Genomic DNA, 18735 nt, shown 5'->3' with positions numbered 1-18735 from the left:
AATACAAGATAATTTCAAATGCTTAATATGGTTTTGTAAAAACAGGTCCACTGAATTAGCTCTTCTCGATCAAAAATAATTTATATTGCAGAACTTCGAACATAAGCTATTAACAATAGGCATATTTGTCGACTTTACACAGGCGTTTGACCATATTAATTACAACATATTATTCTACAAACTAGAAAAATGTGGAATTAGAGGCATTCCACTTCAATTATTAAAATCTTTTCCTAATAACAGATGCCAGTTTGTATCTGTAGGCCATAATACATCGGTAACGAAAGAAATATTTTGTGGCGTCCCACAGGGTAGCAATTTGGGTCCGTTGCTCTTCAACTTATACGCTAACGATATTACTTTCATCTATGAAAAGGCGAAATTTATAATTTACGCAGATAACACAAGTGTCTTCATCTCGTCTGGTTCTTGCACCAATGTAATTACTATGGCAAATGACTTCTCGTGCAGCCTATCCTATTGGTCCACAGAGAATTGTCTGAAAGTATAAATACGGCGAAAACAAAGGCTGTAATTTTTCATACTAAAGGCATGAGTCTTCCTTCAGATCTAACATTAGCGTGTAGATCTACAAATATAGAAACTGCTCTTCCTGCACAGGTGTTAGAGGTGCGCTTCACAAGTACTATGTAATGGGACGACCATGCAAGCTTTGTACACCAAAAACTTAGCCGCATAACAGGTGTTTTAAATCGCTACAGATATACTTTACCCGTCTCTGTAAAATTATCAATTTATAATGCTTTACTTGTGTCTCACATACATTATGGGCATCTTGTATGGGACACCACGACTCAGTATTCACAGTACTAATTTTCTTGCAGTGGGCATTTATCTTATCAAAAGATTTGCCGATAGTGACACGCGAAGGCATATTTGGTAGCGTCACTTAGCTCGGCGTCAATAACCTTACAGTTGCACTGAATTAGTTCACCTTGCGGTGCTCCTGTGAACAGCGATGCTCTGTGCGTTTGCATGCGCTCACTTCGCTGATGGTTCTGAAGGTGACTAACGTAATGTCACCACTTGCACAAATACACATATGCGTACATAAGACACACATACATACATACATACATACATACATACATACATACATACATACATACATACATACATACATACATACATACATACATACATACATACATACATACATACATACATACATACATACATACATACATACATACTCATCGACAAGTTAAACACGAAAAATAAATTACGATGTAGAACGCCTTCGCCATTAGTAACTCGAGAACATAATCTCGCACCTATACATGCAGGGTGTTTCACTTATCTTGAGCCAAACTTTAAAAATATGCAAGTGCTACGTAGCTGGGCAGAACTAATGTCCTGTTGTTTGCTGTCGCTTGGAGATACACAGATTATGTTTTTCATTCCGCCTAATTACATAATTAGCCTTAATTAATTTATCAACTTATTGATTATTATAATTAGATGGAATGTTTCAATGAGAAAACTGTACAGCAGCAGGAAAAGCTCCCGCTACAGCTTTCTGTTGCTCAATACGTGCTACATGAGTGTTTTTCCGAGCGTGAAAGTAGCCCGCGAAAGTGCCTCGAGCGGCCAGTCGCGCGGCAGTTATGCATGTATTCGCGCACGCACCCATAAGTCTCAACGCTCCCACTTACACACATAAAAGTGCACATAATGGGAAGCGAATGCCCCTGTAATGCAATAAAGGCATTAAAAACGATCGCGCATGAAACTGTGTCAAAAGAACTACGAACCAGAAGCGTTACTCTCTTAACCAACACCAGGGGCGTGACGCGCGTTGGTATAAGCTTTTCTTCACGAGTGTGCAAGAGAGGGTCACGACGTGCCTCTCATCAATTTTCCAGCTGGCTCGTCCAGTGAGTGCACTTATCGACTTCCTGTCTAGGCGCAAAGTGTAAACAGCCGTCTCTCCAACAGTACGCCGCAGCAATCTGTTTCTGTTTACGCGGCTGTATGCGTTATCCAATGCGACGCTGCGACATGTTTTTTTTTTCTTTGAATTAACGGCAGGGGGGGGGGGGGGGGGGGGGGCATGTAACTACTGTCCGTACTGCAATTAAGGCCAGCAACCGGCTGCCTATCTCGATTTTGTTACGAGTGAGAACCTGGTTTTATGAGCTCACAACATGCGTCAGCTAGAAGAATATTATCTGTTGGTTCAATAACTTTAGTTAGATTTAGCATAACTGCCAACTCTCCCAAATTTTTCGTATTACACGCGAATTTGTATTCACTGTACGGTTTTACGAATATGGCGTCATGTATTAGGCAAAATAATTTGCCTTTGCGAAAAAAGCTCCAAATGCTTAATTGATAGAAGGAGGGACGCAAGATCTCGAAAAAGTTCATAAAGAAATGGTATTTTGAGGCAGTCCTTAGGGTTAGGGGGGCGGAGGAGCCCCCCCCCCCCCCCCCCCCCCCGCTCCTGCCTCATTCCTTAATGGGTGCCTCGCCTCCGCCCCCCGTCGACAGGTCAACTGCAGTACTGCGGCATTGATTGGACCAGCACTGCAGGGAGGGGATTTTATTACCAATAATGAATTGTGCGGGGCAATATTCTAACTCTCTAATATTTTGGATCAATGATTTATTCACGAGTAACCGGTTGGTGTGCCATTAGGAAAAAAAGCGTAAAGCAGGTATTGTTGTACGGCTTTGAGGTACTGCGCACTACGGTCACCATGGTTCGACCAAGATTCATGGCACAGCAGACTGTCTCACGAGCCACCTGAGCATGAAACTACCCGCTCGTGAATTAGTGAAGGTTCACATCGGTTTCTTTAGGTTACCAGGTAATTTTCATTAGTTCAGTTCTGCATTATGACTGCTGTGCTATACCAAAGACGCACGCAGTTTCTCCACTTTCCTAGGTAAATAGGTGTGAAACCATAATATAATTTCTTGTAGTGCCTGAGCATGTCAATGAAGCAAGGCAACTAATGCTGTGTGTTGCAGCTATATGTATTTGCTTTGAGTTCACATATCTTCAACACTTCGCCACCCGAGTTATTCCTGAAAACATATTTCAACATGCCAGCATTTTCTCAATGCTTGATTGAATCGGCACACGAAATAAATGAGCGTAATACACTCAGAATAAAATATTTATTTGCATAACACCCATAATTTTTTTAAGTTCTTGAGAAAGTTGGCTTTTTCAGCGCCAATAAAGTAAAAAAAAAGTGTACGTCCCAAACGCAACTTCTATGGCCTGTGATAGTCGTGACGAACGCGACTGTCACGTAGAATCCCATTTAGCCAAGTAAAGTCATCGAATAAGACGTTTTCACATTAGCTTGTGAGCGCGACACAATGCCTCGTCTTTCGGGCGAAATAGCAATTTCTTCCCTATGTGCTTTCTGTCTTTTTTTTAATTTTTTGCCTCTTCTACTAGCGCGATCCTCTGATCCCGTGCTTCTCTTCTTTTATATACGTAAACTGACTGCCGTCGCCGTAGCACAATTGGTAGTGCCACGCGGATCCGGATCTCACCGCGGGCACCGTTATCTTCTCGTCCACACTCATTTCCCTCTCTTCGTTCCTTTCTAGGTTTCAATTTCACCCACAGCAGCTGATTTCATCTATCCTTTCGTTTGCTTCACTTCTCGTTGGCTTTCCTATGGTCGTGATTAACAAGATGTGAGCCCCTTGGTCTGTCTTTTTTCTCGGTAATAATAATAACAATAATAATAATAATAATAATAATAATAATAATAATAATAATAATAATAATGTTTATTGCCATCAAAAACAGAAAATAAGATAAACAGGCCGGTCTAAGCCTCAGCTGGCTTGTAGGATTGTGCCTATGAATACGATACACATGGCGAAAAAGAAAAAAAAATACATAAATTGATGAGACGACATGTAGAATAAAAAATGAATGAAAGAAAATGGAGAAGAACAAGATAACATTTGTTTACACTACTTGAAACGAAGGAAGTTGAAGTAAATATTATGATGCAAGAAACGTTCTGGATGTTAATTTCACCATCGCTGCTTTAACATTTCTTTCAGCGTGCTTTTCGATGTCGCATGAAAAATTACGTCTGGCAGTTTGTTAAATATGTCCGGCACATATGCACAGCGTCTGGCGGCACCATACCTTGCGTTTGAAGGAGGAACTACATACCGGACGTGTTTTCTAAGTTCTCTTGCGGTGGCATTTTTTTTTTTTTTTTTGAATGCGGAATTCCGAAGATACTTGACGTGAAGTCTTTCTATAAACAATGAATGAAAATTCGGTAGACCAAGTTCACGGAAGATATTTGCAGCTGTTACTGTTAGGAATTATAGACAACATTTTAAGAATATTTTTGTAATCCTGTCTACTGTGCTTCTCCAACGATCCGAACAGAAGCCGAAGACTGTGATACCGTATCTCAACAGACTGTAACCAAGTGCATGTGCAATAATCTTTTTTACAGACAAGGGTGCGAAACTTTTTATATTAAACAACAGCCAAGCTACTGACCTCAGTTTAGAACAAACAAGTGATAAGAGATGCTGCCACGATAAGTTACTATCGAAATAGATTGAGATATTTCACACAATCCACATATGCGATAGGCACACATTTACAAGAAACAGCCGGACTCATGTAAGTAGAGAGGCATGTTAATTACAGTAGTCTTGAGTGGAGAGCGAAAACAAACAAGTTGTGTTTTTGGGCATCAACAAGAATTCCATTATTAGTGAACCAAAGTATTGCCTTGTACACGTCATTTTGCAACATTTCAGCGGACATTTTGTAAGAAAGGTCTTTTGTCAGTAACACAGTGTCGTCCGCATACTGAAACACGGAACATTTGGAAATTGCCAAAGGAAAGGGATTAACAAAGATATTAAACATCAGTGGCGATAAAATGGACCCCTGAGGATCTCCAGCTTTCAACGACAGCTAAGAACTAAAAACGCCCTTATCATCGGTAGCAACCACTTGAAATATTTTGCTCAAATAATTTTCGAGAATGATATAAAAAGGTCCACGAAATCCCCAAAAATACAACGAAGCGCATTTCTTTGTGCAGCGGTCGCGGGGAGGCGTGCGGATGCTTAAACTCATCCGTCCAGAAATGGCGCAGCACAACCGTAGAAGTGAATCAAGATTGAAATGACGGGAAACAGAGATCATGAAATATATCTTTGTGTGATGGAGTCACGCGATTATGCGCCACACTTTTAAATGTATTTTTTAAGAGGTTATCAAATCTGTCCTGCCAATGTTGGAAGCGGAAAGCGAAAACCGTTATACCATACCTTAAGGTGCTGTATGCAAGGGAATGTACTATCATTTCTTAGTCTGAAGCGGCACCAAACTTTTAATGTTAAAGAGCAAACATTCGACCTTAGTTTGGACATCTTAGTTTGGAGCATACATGCGCCCCATGATTATGCCACAAGTCACTGTCGAAATGAATGCCGAGATACTTAATTGAGTTTGTATTTTCGACAGGAGTACACTTACAGGATAAGCAGTCTTGGGTATGAAGATACACTGGAACGACCGTTGTTCCAATCTTCAGAGGATTTTTGAAGCATATAATTGTTGTATTTTTTGATTGACGGTAAGTTTGTTTTTAAAAATCCAGACCATAGCTTCATGCACCGATTGCTGCAGATATTCAACAGCCTTCTTGTAATTAACATGCTTTGTTAGAAGGACGATATCGTCCGCATACTGATACACTTTACCATTTGGAGTTACTGAAATGAAATCGTTCACAAATATGTTAAAGAAAAGAGGCGATAAAATTGACCCTTGAGGGACACCAGCACCAAGAGATAATTTGCCGCTATTGTATTTGTTACCTATAACAACCATTTGTGACCTGTCGGTGAGATAGTTTTGAAGTAGAGTAGGGGCCCCTAAAATCAGTAAGATATAATTTGCGAAGTAATATGTCATGGCAAACTGAATCAAAGGCTTTGGATACGTCGAGAAACAAAGCACAGCTGAAGAGATTGTGTTCAAAAGCAAAATACAAATCATCTGCAAATTCTTCCAGGAGCGAAATTGTACCCTGGCCTTGCACGAAACCAAATTGACGGTCAGACAAAATTGAAAACTTTTGTATGAAAGAAGTCATAACCTCAAGCAAAAATTTTTCTATAACCTGAGATAATGCGGGCAAAATGGATATAGACCGGTAGTTTTCAATAATAGATTTCTTTCCTGCCTTATGGAGTGGTCTAACTAAAGCAGTTTTTAGATTTTGTGGCATAGTTCCAGTATCTAGGAACCGATTCAACATGAAAAGCACAATATCTAAAAGCGTCTCAATGTTTCTTCTCAGCAAGCTTACAGATATTCCATCTACTCCAGGTGGTTTATTCGTTCGAAAACTGAAAATGATCCGGGCAAGGTCAGATTTCGAAAGCCGCGGTAAAATGCAGATGCTGTCAAAGAATCACCAAGCGTCACATCTTGCCAAGGCTTACATAACGCCTCTGTCGAAGCCTGACTCAAGAAATGATTGAACAATTCAGCTGTTTCGACAGGGTTTCCGGGAAAATGTTCTGTCACAGATCTAACAGTCTCGGATTTCCCTCTGAGATGGTTTATCAGCGACCAAGTTTTGCTAGCACTTTTGGACGATTTATTAAGTTTGTGTAAGAAAAAGCAACGTTTTGCAGCGCGGAGAAGAGCAACTACTCTATTTCTTGCAATCTTATATACTAATTTGAGGTCTTTATTGTTAGGGGTGCGTTTACTTTTCTTCCACAGCCAATCTCTGCGAAATATGGCTTGCATAATATCGGAATTAATCCATGGATAGCTTTTCCTGCACTTTTTATTCCTGAAAAATGTGCAGTACCATTCGAAATGTGCAAGACGCTCACAAAAGCTATCGTACACTTGGTCTGGGGGCCTACCGTCAATCAACGAAGACCAGGTAAAATTCATAATGAGACTGTCAAGTTTCTTTTGAACCACAAACTTAATCTGAAATTCTGACGTGGTTCTGACCTTATCACTTGAATACTGCGTGCCAACGAACGATACACTTAGGGATACACGGCAAGCGACAGCATAGTGGTCAGATAATCTATGCAAGCAGTGAGTGAAGTGAAGTGAGATGATAACACAAGAAGTGAGTGAATGATTAGGCGCTCGAACCGCAATATAGCCTAAGCAAGACGTTACAAAACGGCCATTGAAAGTTTCGTCTCTTGTCGGGGCAATCATCGTGGACGTGAAACCATAAGATGCCAAAATGGATAAATAATCTGATACTAAGGTGTTTGTGTGACATAGGATGTTAATATTGAAATATATATATATATATATATATATATATATATATATGTGTATAAACAGTAGTATATACTTTATACACACACATAGCTTTCTTACAGTCTCAACAGCACAGGACCATGCGGATTCATTCAATTGACTGCACAAATGACCGTATGACTTGCTTAATTTGTTGAACACAGCTGAGTGTTATAGTGATTTCAAATTTGTTAAACTTTGAAGGTGCATAAAATTACGGGTTCTCTTTCTGTAATGAGTCTACACGAGAGGAATAACAAACTTTTCTGAGTTGGGTAAATTCCGTATTTTTATATTTTTCAATTTGAAAGAACTACAGAAATAATGTTTACATAAAATATCGAATAGCAACTGCTTCTCTATGCATACTATGTCGAAATGATTTATGCTAAGTAATAAATTTTCACTATGAAATTGTCTTCCATATGACAAGCTAGAGGCAATTTTTCGTCGAATCATATTTACTACATTTAATTTGTAAGTAGATACGGAGCTGTATAAGATCATATCTTATTACCGACTCGCGTAAGCTCTTACAATTTTCCTTATAGATGCACCACATAACTATCTCAGTGAATATAGATAAGTGCAAACCGTCCTTCACCTCTTTGCGACTTCCGCGATATGGATGTTCCAAGATAGTGTTTTGTCAAATGTCATTCCTAAATATTTTGCACTATCTGATATATATGGATATATGAACAATTCCCAGAGGATGTGGGGTGCAAGTAAATTGGCTTGCAATTTATTACGACTTTATGTGGATTGTGGAAGCACATCAGTTTTGTTCTGGCTCTGTTAATAACAATTGTATGAAGAGGAAACCAAGAAAGCACATATTCCATATCTGTTTGAAATTCATCTCCGAGTTCTCCATAACATGACCCAGGCAGTACAAGGGCAGTGTCATCGTATAATTACAGCTTGGATTAAAGCGATAAACTGGCTAGTTCATATACAAGCATGGCCGCATAACGACAACAGACAAGGAAGCCAAAGAAAGCATCGGGGAAGTCAGTCGCTGTTGAAATTGAAATGTAGGAGAAAATGGACATCAAAGTTAATGAAAAAATAACTCGCCGCCAGTGAGAGCCAAACCCGCAACTCCCGCACTATGCGTGTATTCCACTACCAATTGTGCTACGGCGACGGCTATCAATCTGTCCACAAACTCGGGTATTTGTGTTTACTAGATCTAGCACTGGGAGTGCCACTCAGAGCCATGGTGGGCGGATGTGGAGCATCCTGTATTGCCCGATGGCGCCACGTAACATTGACAAAGGCTGGTCTACGAGCCGAAACATCAGAAATATACTGTGCAATACCAACGTACGTCGTACTCTCTGAAATTATTCCTATGTGGCCAGCGTGATTCCCACTCTTCAGTACTATATATGTATGGTATAACGGGGTGCGTTTGTGCGGGTGCTTGCGCGTGAATGTTGTGTTTGTAGGCTTGTGCGTTATAATACTGATCGCCGGCCTATGAGCATCCGCCCCCCCCCCCCCTCCCCCCTCTCGACTAACTTAAACCCTATTTTGGGGTACTTGCGCAGCCTTGTCGAGGCTGTGCAAAACTCAGTATACTAGCGGGGTACTTGCTTTGAGGAAATTTATGCTGTATAGTTTCTGTATCAAGATAAATCGCAATACAATGTCGCTGAAAAGTGAGTGCGATCTGAATACAATGTGTTGCATGTCAGTCTCTGCTGTTCCAAGTTAGCGGCTGCCTGTGACCTGCGTCTGAAGTTAAATAAGCAATAAAGGTCGTCCTTATGGGCCAGAAATGGTGTGCGCTCAAGGCAACGACCTCAACGAAACGGGCTATACCTCCTCCTCCCGCCTCCCCACGTTAGCGGGATTTTTGCGCATTTGAAATCTCACAGGTTGGCAGTAGTCTTTAGTTGGAAACGTTAATGACGAGAAGCATGGCTATCTAGTCGGGTTGATGGGGTGGCGCTGCAAAAGGAAAAAGACGTAAACGCGGAAGACTGAGCCAACGCGACGGGCAGTTATTTATTATTATTATTATTATTATTATTATTATTATTATTATTATTATTATTATTATTATTATTTATTCATTAAAAGTGCAGAATGCAGTCAATTTTGCATACAGTGCTGCTCTTCAAGGAGCAAAAGCTACTCTGTTTCCTTTTCTTTCCCTTCGCCTTCAGAGGCACCATTTAATCTCAGCCCTCAGAACATTTTCTTCTCCGACCCTGTGAGTTTGTTGCATCGGCCGTCTGCGCACTGGTCGCGTTCCTCATATTCCGATGTCACCACCATGCTCGGAAAAAACGAAAGAAAGGAAAGAGAAGCGAAAAAAAAAAAAACGACAAGACTAGTTCAAAGGACTGCAAGCCTCGTTACGATGACCGCGTCGTACATCTCCTGCCTGGCTATGAAATGCTGTTGTGAACCTCTCTTCGTACGCCCGCTTTATCTGCAAAAAGGTTGTATAGGTCCCAAGTCTAATATACTGTGTCATACTTGAATGAGTAAAGAGCAAGACGCAATAGGCCAGGACTGGTCTATTGCGCCTGAACTGGACCTGCGCCTGAGCTGGACCAGGACTGAAGACCAGAACTGGTCTTCAGTCCTTGTCAATTGCGCCTTGTTCTTTACTCATTCAAGCATGAACCAACTAGCCCAAGTAAGAGTTTTACATTAGCATATTTACTGTCATACGCGCCCCCTGCGCTGGCACGGCACGGAGATTATTCCAGTGTTACCACATGTCGCAAAAAAAAAAATTAGTATGCGCTATAGCTTGAGCGGTGAGACCGGTAGAAAGCAGTAAATTACTTATGCTGGCAAAAGAGGTACCGTCAGCAAGATTTCTTGTTATTATTGTTAGTTCTACGATGTGCCACACCGATAATGCAATGACCTCCGAAATTCTTGGCGGGGTGCGAGGTTCCAAAAGCCACACGGCGCACAGGCAATGTCGAACATCACAACTGTTAGAAATACGCCTCGTTCCAGCCTTCACACCAGATTTGGAAAGGTCTCAGGCTTTCGGACGACATCTGACATATACCTTAAATAAGAAGTGCTCAGGAAAGTTTGGGCTATCTTTAAGCCAATAAATGGAAAAAAAAGCACATATCAATCAACGTTTGAGTACGGGCTAGTTGGTATTCCATGGTATCAATCGTCACTTACAGCGCATACATAGACGAGGGACAATACAGCGCTTGCCTTCGTCTTCCTTTTTGTCCCTCGTCTATGTATGCGCTGTAAGTGACAAGTGATAACATATCAATCGTTGTTCGTGCGCAACAGAAGTAGATCACTCTGTAGCAGAAGCCTCGCGAAAAAAGTAATAAATCGCTGAAAAAGTAGGGAAAATGCAGAAAACTTGCAAAAAGTCGTACATTTCGCACTTCTTATTTTTTTGGAATACGACAAACATCAGTAGATTCCTAAGCTATATCGTTCAATCACCAAAACTTGAAGAAAAAAAAAATAAATGCAACAACAACAAAAGACATCTGTAATTGGGGCTTCGCGTTACTATACTCCGCTTCCTACTTAGCGTGCAACGCTGTGGAAGCTACGCATGAAGTTCCGTAATGGAAATTTATTGCAGCGCGCGTTTTACATGCAAAAGGTTTAGGCATCAAACTCAAGCGAGCCGCGTGAGCATGCAAAAGAAAAACAGGCTGCAAAAGAAAAACCAGAAACGGAAAACAGTGATAAGACAAAAAGATTTAAAACAATGTATTAGCAGTCACATAACGCGGTATACCTCAATTCTTAACGATTAACTTTTTTGTGTGTGTTATACTGAATCTAAATAATGAACAGGTTCTCATAACTGGCGGCAGAAAACTCCGAACTATTTGTCAGTGCGAACTCAGCCACTGCAAAAATTATCTTTAACCTCCACAGCGTTGCACGCGATTTTATGGAACGTAGTATACATGCTTCGTTTGCGCCTCAAGCCCTTCCTTACCTTTGCGTTCTACGATGGCTTAGAGGTGGCCAAGCTGACCGCTTCCGTCCATGGGAAGTGCTTTAGTGTCGTCTTCGTTGTTACTTGTAGTTGCTCTTATTGTGGCCTCGAAACTTAGCGAACAACTAATGAGAATCTCATTTTCCTCATGCGTGTATATAAGCCATCATCATCAATTCGCGTCATTGTTTTCGGTGCGCCGCTCGTTCTTGAGTTGGCTCAAACCGCCGATCCTGATTAGGTGCAATGACAGCAACTGTTCAGCTCACCAGTAGAAGAAATAAACAAAGCGGGTGGAGGGGGTGGGTGGGGGGGCGGAATCTCAACATGACACATTAGGCTTCGCTGTCTTCGACGCGCGATTTTGTTAAGGAGTGAGCTCTGAATCTTGCACTAACCTCGCTCTCAAGATCACTTCGCAAGTGATCATGACGCATATTATGACTTGGCATCGGGAGAAACGTAACACAAAAGCCGGCACGCCTGACCCGACGGATTGTGAAATTAGCCCAGAATAGTTGGGGATAGGGGGGGGGGGGGGCAGAAACGACCTGTTTGTGCGTTGCCTACAGAAGACGGTTGACGCATAAAAGGCGACAGGCTTTTGGCGAGCTATTTCCGGTGTTTAGTCCATGCATACACCACGTTTGTGTCCCGCCTGCATTGGTACGTCTTGGCTCGGGGCAGTTCGGCTATTCTAGTACCGAAAGTCGTACCAACTGCTTAATGCTGAAAGGTTCACTTATTGCAGAGCCAACAACGCTGAAAATAACCTGCGATTTGCTTAGCTTTCGTAACGCCGCATCGTGTATAGTATTACGCACTGTTTTTCTTGCACATTTGCGACGGGCATTTTTGTGTTCTCTGGAGTTAATGCGAGTGCCGAAGCAAAAGAAGAAAAAAAAACTAAATGAATATGGTACTTAACATTCATCCACTGTAAAAGTAGATGCACTTAGCAGCTACGCTCGTGAATACCTCGCTTACGGTACTTGCATGCACAATTCGAGGGTATCGCAGGGTTAAAAGGTGGAATATATAAGTGCATGGTCAAAGATTACGACGAATAAAATGCGCACCAGCGGTGACAGGCATTCCGACCAGCAAATTATATTCGATTATCAGCAGGTTGACTATAGAACAAGGTGAATCAATAATCTGCACTGTAACGAGAATGAAGGGAGGAGGCCTATAGTTTCTGCTCGTGATGGCTTGAGAAGCTTATCTGAGGGCCTACATGAGTGCCTCGCTATTCGAAGCATGAACTCATTTGAAACACTGTGGTTCCTTTATCTTCTTCAAATATAAACAGGAGTCACTTTCAAGTTCGCTGTGTAACTTGTAATGTCTACAATTAGACATTTAGGGAATAAATTCAGATATATATATATATATATATATATATATATATATATATATATATATATGTTTAGTTGTGCTTCTGTGAAAGGGTCCGTGACATGGTTTTTATCATACGTCTATAGAAACAGCGGGTATTTCTTAAGGAACACTTTTCCCTCGAATTCTGTGTCAGCAAAATGTTAGCACATGTACGAGTAGTTAAACGTTACTCTCCCGTCAAGGCGCTGCGTTGCCCCTGAACTTTTACACCGCGCGGCCTTCGCTATGCCCCGCCTCCTTCAGGTGGTGACACAAATGCTGCCTACTTCCGGTTGATTTCAACCGAGTGTGTTCCCGCGTCTCTCTTCAACGCAGTTTTTCTCCTGGGCTACATGGAGATAAATTCGAAGAAAAACTCCATGCTGCGTCTCCACTAGAGACGCAGCAGTACGCACAATATTCGCAGTTCTTTTTAAATTTATTTAATGCTAGTACATGAAGCGAAAAGAGGCAGGCGCCCCCCGCGGGCGTTTGCCGCATTGCTGCAAGCGTATGTGCAGTGCATAAACTACAAAGTAGCTGTTTCCAGTATTATTTCACTCCGATAACCACGTAATAACGTGAAAATACCTAATAATACGTGCATTTACGATTGTCTCTATATATTACGCTCGTAAGACCTCTTTGAGGCCGTCAGCGGTAAAAGAAAGCGCTGGCGTTAATTTGGGAGTGTGGGCTATCTATACCAATTTCGTTACTCTATAATCTTAATAAGTTAAACGAAAAAAAAAAATGTAATTTTGCAGTTCCCACGCACTAGGAATCGATGCTATGCGAAGTATTTTGCAGGCTCCTGACTATTCAGCGTTGATCGGGTTTCTGCAGAGCGATACAATGTGGGCCAACGTGTTCGTGTAAATTGAGTGAATTTGTGCATGGGTCGTGAGAGCAAGTTTCTGTGACGGCAGCAGCACGACTACACCGACGGAGATTATATATATGGCAGCAACGGCATGATTTCTACGTCGGTCATTCGACGCCAGCTTACCGCGTAATTATATACTGCTCACGATGGTCATTGTTATGTTTCTAGCCGGGCAGTGTACTATCGTAAACGAGAGAAACACAGAACGTGCCACCATCAGCGACAACCTTGTTACGCAATCGTATGTGCATGTGATTACGTCATGCGGTGTATGTAAAATGGCGATGGCATCCGCACTACGGCGAAGAAACGTTGAAGTGTGACATACTTGGGCGATCATCGAGTCTGTACAACCTCGCATACTTTATGCGTGGTGTGCTACGTGGAAAGAACTCATGCGATCGTGGCCTAAAAAAAAACGCGAAGCAACTTGCCGCAAAAACAAAAGAATCGGTCCAACCCCACCACGATTAAAATAGATCAAGTTCGCTCCAAGCTCGGGACCCAAATAAATACTACAAGGACCCGGTGCACCTTCTGAATTATGTAACGCAATGCGTACATCACGTTCATTAGGTAGTATATTTTGGATGCTAGGAATGCATTGCAAATGGTTACGCGCGAAAAACATTCAGAGCTGCCTTCTTTGCCACTGAACTGCCTTTTCCTTCATCGTCAAGATTGCTATGCTTAGAAAGAGTTTATTTCAGCAAGAGACGATACGAACACTGAGTCACAATCACAGCACAATTCCACGAGGACGATAACATATACAAAAAATGAAGCATTGCATACCCGGCACGTTTTTAAAGTAGTATCTGAGTCTTCACTCACTTACATATAACCACATAGACCCACGGAAAAGCACAGTTACAAATAAGCCAATTGTCACGTGTATAAAATGATGTTCCATATATTCAGTGTACACAATGGTTATGTACAATGATGATGTGACAGAGACACTTTACACAATCTTTAGTGATGTGCATGAGATGTGTATATACAAAATGATCACGTGTACGAGAGCACACACACACACGGAAATCCCGGGCACCTACATTCTGTGAGCATTGAATGAATACTTCTGATGCCCAAGAACAAACTAGTTGCGGTTCCGTCAAACGCAGTGGGCATGGACTCGTTCATTTATCCTTGCGGCAAGTTGTTTCGGGTTTTACTTTTATTTCAGACCAATACAATGCCTTTCTGCAGACAGTTGATCAAACGCGACCGTGCTGATTAATTGCAGAATGTTTTGTGTCATCCTGTGAAGACATACCCGGTGCTCTGAGAGGACATACATGCGCTAAGTAGTGTTCTCCCTCAAGATGTTCACTGTCAGGTTTTCTATGACACACTAGTGCAGCGTTTCTTAAAACTGAAATTGTACAAAATTATACAAACACCTTGTTAATACACTCATACCAGAACATATATAATGATTGGCACAGAGTGGAGGACAAGGAAATTATGCTCCAATGAGGGTTAAAAGAATGCCGAGTCAAACATAAAAACATTATTCTTCAATTTACGTACACACGCACAACCGGTGAAATCATGGCAGAGTGAGAAAGGCCTGTCGCACCCCGGACGACAAACTGTCTACTCTACAGAAAAATCTGAGACCATTCAGCATGCTTTTCTAGAATGCTGGGACCCAGTCTTTCACTCGCACATTCTACAGATGACTCTTAAGAAGAGCTACCACTCGATCCATACAGTTTGTAAGTTGTTACCACAGGAAAATTCCTTTGACGAAATTATGCTCTTTGGCCTCCACAGCTAGTAAAAAAACGCATATGCAGGTTAGACATGCTGACTACATTTAACGCTCAGTACGTAAAAATTTCATATAGAATGTTGTGATTAGATTAGAGTGCGTGATGACTTTGTTGTATTGCAGAAATTTTAATCCAGTTGTGTGGGCAAAGATATATAGGCTGACTCGCTTCTCAAAAAATATACTCTGTTTTGTCTTGCCAAAACCAACAATGAAGAAAACAAAATCAATCGTGGACTAATGGTTAGAGCAAGTGGCTCCTGTGCTCCACGGCAGAAGTTAGATTGCACCGCTGGTTGCTGCTTATTTTCTTTTTATTAAAGCCTAGCGAGGCAGGAAGCTAGCTATACCTACCTGCCCACAGAGTACCAAGAATGAGGCAAAGAATGCTTTTCATTAAGAAATGCCGCATCGACATCGGGAAAAACCCACACTTTTTGCGTGGGAAGTGGAGACGCTACCATTACATCAAAGTCTAACTCAAGATGGCAGCTCTATGACCAACATTTTGACACGTGGTAAGGCACATTCAACTGGCTTCGCAACGCTTTTTTCCGAATCTCGGCTTGTTAGAATATTTATTTTTCTGCTACCATTCTGGCCAAGTTATGCTCAACTCTTGCCTCTCTGACAAATGAAAACAAAAAAAGAAACCTGTAGTCAACGCTAATAGCTCCTTTCTTTTCAAAACTGCGTGTGATCGCCAGTGCAGAAGCCAGGCGATGGCACACTGGGTGCGTCGATCGGCTGCCAGAGCTGTAGCAGACGATCCCCATTCTCAGCTGGAATTGGGCCATTGGTTTGAAGAAGCGCCTACATATTTGTATTTTTGTAGTTATTTTTAAGAGTACACAAATTACTATGCATCGGTATCACGAGCACGTGAAGCCAACAGACACTGCAGCGAAGGAAAACATAAGGGTAACTTAACTACCTGTGGCAGAAACTGAAATGTAAAACATAATGAAGAAAAGTGTTACGAAATGGAACGAAAAGAAAGATTGTCGCTGCGGGGGAACACACCCACAGCCTTCGCATTACGCGAAGGTTGTGGCTCGCAACGGGAACGTTGTGGGTTCGGTCCTCGCAGGTGACAAGTTACCTTTTCGTCCACTCTCGCCTCTCTTCAGTATATTTTACATTTCAATTTGAACCACAGCTAGTTACCTCTATGTATACTTTGCTTGGCTTCATTTCGTGTTGGCTTTATATGGTCGCGATTAACAAAAATCGAGACCCTCTGTTTCCCTTCTACCTTTTTATGCATAAGTTTACTATTCAACATAAGCTTAACGCAGCGGCATGTTTCAAGCATTCTCGACGACGTAACGTGGCAAGCCAACCGGATCGCTCGCCCGAGTGACGTCACTCACCCATGCTATGTGGCGTGGGAAAGGGCGGCTGAAAACACAGGGAAACGGCGCCTCTGCAATCAGTAGTGATTCACATTTTAAAAACCCTATAATACATTACACGCTTCACGGAGAGCGCTTAAATGTGTCTCTGAATTATCAGAAGGAGCTATTTTACTGACTTAGTACGTTTGTACACAATCTTCAAAATCGTTTCAGGGTCCGTTTAAAGTTGCACTTGTAAGTATTGTGTGCTTTTCGTGGTGCACTGTGTTCACTTTGTTTCCGTAACTCTTGAGGCTTCGCTTTACTGTTCTAAAAGCTGCTACTTCTGCCCTCAGTATGTAAAAACTTAGGATGACAGGTCGGAAATCAATCTTTGTCTTCCTCATGTGCTTTCCGTTAGTTCTCCGCTGGCTAAAGCTACACTTTCAGTGCGCATAAGGACATCGTGTCTCTCTCTCCTCAACAGGCTCCCTCAGCGCACTGTATATCATCAGCACCGTGCTGGGCCAGTTTGACTTGAAGATCGCGCGCCAGTTCTGATCGTTTTCAACCCCACGGTGTTTCTCAGGGGGTGAGTTTTTCTCTCTCTTTTTTTTTTTACTTTCTTTCTTAACATCCGTTCAGTGACCCATTCGACTGGACTTGACCAAAACATCGCTGGCATAAATGAAACCTCATTATCGCGTTAACGACGTGATTCATCAAACAGCACGCTCCAGTGACGAGAGCAGGCACGATTTGTCCACGCTCCTTTTTTCCATTATTTCCTCACGCAGCGCGCACAGCTTCCTCTATCGTTTTTTGTCCCCCACTCATTAAGCTCTCCACTGGCCTGCTTTCATTCTGCGTATTCCAGCTGCAGAATTTCTCCCGAGTGGTTTTTTTATTGTACTTTTCACTTTCTTCTCGTTTCGACTGGCTTATGTGGTACCTCGCGTGTTGGAACGCCCCATAGACCAGCTTCACGCTGAGCCGGAGCGGGCCGTAAGTAGCATCGGGAACGCTCTGTTTAGTCGTTCGTCACCAGCTCGGACAGCGCGCGCGCGGTATGCCAGGCCGACTGACCATCGCGAACACGTGGGGCAAAACGAGGCGTGCGTAATGAATGCCATGCACCGCGTCGCGCTTCACGCGCCCTGCAGAGCGCCGCGCGCGGTGCTGGACCCGCTGCGACTTGATCGAAGACGTCTTTAAAGTGCAGTGCCGGCGAAGTCGACGGCGACTCGGGCGGCCGAGTTAGCATCTGTGTGGCTCTCCACTGCGAGCGGACAGCATCCGCGTGCGAGGAACCGAATGTTGACCACCGCGGTTGCCCTCCCTGCGGCTCGCTGCCACATCACGTGCCGGAGCTAGCCTTTCGCAGCAGCTCAGAGAGCGACGCGTCCCTCGGGCAAGTCCAGCTGGTAGTTGCGAACTGCGCCATGCGCGTCCCTCATCGATGACAGCCGCTTGACTGCGCGTCGGCATGTCAGTCCCAACGGTTCACTGAACCTTGGGCGAGAGACCAGGAGCCGGCTTGCGTGGTGTCAGTGGTCTGCGCATTCTTTCCTCAGCTGCGCCTGTATATTATTAGTAGTAGTATTGGTATCCAGCGTCCTGCAAACGCGAATGAAAGAAAGTAGAAGGGGGACCTGTGCAAACTTCAAGAAAAGTACATGTTCAATACAACAAACTGTTTTGCAACAGGCTGTATTGGTGGGACATTGCTCATTGAATTATGCGTATGTAGCGAATAATTAATAGGTATGAAGTGACGATGTATACTGGATGGGTATACGTTAGCTTTACTGCAATGAAATTATTTCCACATTGTCTCTTATATTCAAGGCCTTTGTGTAACGGAGGACGTGTGAAATATGGTATATACGCCTAACCTGTTCTCCTAGCCTCGCTGTAAGCCCAATCATATTCCATGCAACACCTTCATAATAATTTATCAAAGAGTCCTGGTAAGCTATAGCTTCCTTCGAGAGCATTCGCGTGTTCAATATTGCCAGTGGTAGCCAATTTCCAGTGGTGGCCTGTCCGTACTCCAGGGATTCTTAGCCTCAT

General features: G+C 42.6%; 1 long non-coding RNA gene across 1 annotated transcript in view; it reads left to right on the top strand.

Annotated features, from left to right (window-relative positions):
- Positions 1-17712, top strand: part of LOC129385017 (uncharacterized) — a 210041-nt gene extending 192329 nt beyond the window's left edge. Inside the window, exon 3 of the long non-coding RNA XR_008612549.2 lies at positions 17150-17712. This is a non-coding gene — a long non-coding RNA (uncharacterized lncRNA). The remainder of the gene's footprint in view (positions 1-17149) is intronic.
- The last annotated feature ends 1023 nt before the right edge of the window (positions 17713-18735 follow it).

This window comes from Dermacentor andersoni, chromosome 5 (genome assembly GCF_023375885.2).
Source record: "Dermacentor andersoni chromosome 5, qqDerAnde1_hic_scaffold, whole genome shotgun sequence".
Taxonomy (NCBI): Eukaryota; Metazoa; Arthropoda; class Arachnida; order Ixodida; family Ixodidae; genus Dermacentor; species Dermacentor andersoni.
This window is presented reverse-complemented; position numbering and strand designations above follow the sequence as displayed.